Below are 1,452 nucleotides of genomic sequence, written 5' to 3' on the forward strand. Positions count from 1 at the left end.
TAGATTTTTATTAAATCTAGCTTTTTAAAAAGCTATATCTCGAGAACTATTGGACGTAAATAGCTCTTTTAGGGCTAATATTTCAGCAAATTTGCTCTTCTTTAAATAATGAACTCTTAGGTTTTCTAGTGTTGTTGGTAGTTTTTAAGATATAGAGCTCCGAATGAAAAGAGTGTTTGTTAAGGTTTTGAAACAGCCGCCATTTTTTATTCCCCCTACCCATACTGGGCAAACTCATTAATTTTGACTAGTAATTATACATAGTTTTCATTAAAGTAATCAAAAATTGGAATGAGGTAACTGCCTTTTTTTCTTCCCGGCTCTTGTACTATTTGTAGATTGCTAAGTGGGAGTGGTTTGACGAGCACCGAACTAGATTTTTAAATTGAAGAAATACTGATTCATTCAAGTGAAATGTTAAGGCAACGTTTCGCCCCACGTTGCAGGCCTAAAAAGAAATACAACACTTATACACTCACTTAACGATGTGAATGAAAATGAACAAAGTAAATGAAAAATTAAAAAGGTGAAAAAAAAATTCTTGTGAAAAGTAAAAGATTAATAAAAGATTATTTTTGATTTGATAGATTTATTTATTGATAGATATTACAATCTGACACACAGTTGTGGGCAATAGGTAATATTTATGAATGATCTTATACATACTAAAATAAAAAAAAATAAAAAAATAAAAAAAAATGAAATAAAATAAAATAAAAAACTCTCTTAAAATATATACAAACAAAAGAATAGACAAGATGAACATAATCAAACTATCTGTATGAAAAATAAATAAATAAAATAACATAATAATAAAATAATATCTACAATATTTACACAATCGACCTGAGGATCCCTGAGCCCACTCTATCCCCCACGTGTGAGGGGTAGAGCAGAGCTCAAAAGATCCCAGCGCTTCCCTCTCGCTGGTGGGGGCTGAGCAAGTGCGCTAAATAAAAGGTTATAGAGAATTAATGAAAACGGAAATAAGAGATAAAAATCAACATGAGAAGTCCCCTCACCTCCGGAGTCTTTCTTAATATTAGGACCATTTAGAATGGACATTTCACAATTAATAAATAAACATTACAGGTAACCTTAAAATACCAAAGGTAGTAAAAGGTAATACCCAATACGATTTATTCCTTTTTTTACATAATAAAGCATTCACTAATTAATTGTTTTTTTTAGAGGGATCAGAGAAAAAAAGAGTTTTTATTTGAATGTACCCCGACCATCTTCCTTTTATTTTAAGATTTTCTCGATTCGGTGTAAATACACTGTTTCAAATCTTGTTAATTATCTTTAACAGTTTATTTTTGATTTAAAATAGTACTAATATAAATTTATAAAGATATTATATATTTAGCTAATTAAATTAAAATATCTCTTATTAAAAATCTACAACGAAGGTTGAATTTCTCGTTATGTAGTACTATTTTTATCTTTCTA

The sequence above is a fragment of the Halyomorpha halys genome, unplaced genomic scaffold (genome assembly GCF_000696795.3).
Source record: "Halyomorpha halys isolate HHAL.00 unplaced genomic scaffold, Hhal_1.1 Scaffold228.1, whole genome shotgun sequence".
NCBI lineage: Eukaryota > Metazoa > Arthropoda > Insecta > Hemiptera > Pentatomidae > Halyomorpha > Halyomorpha halys.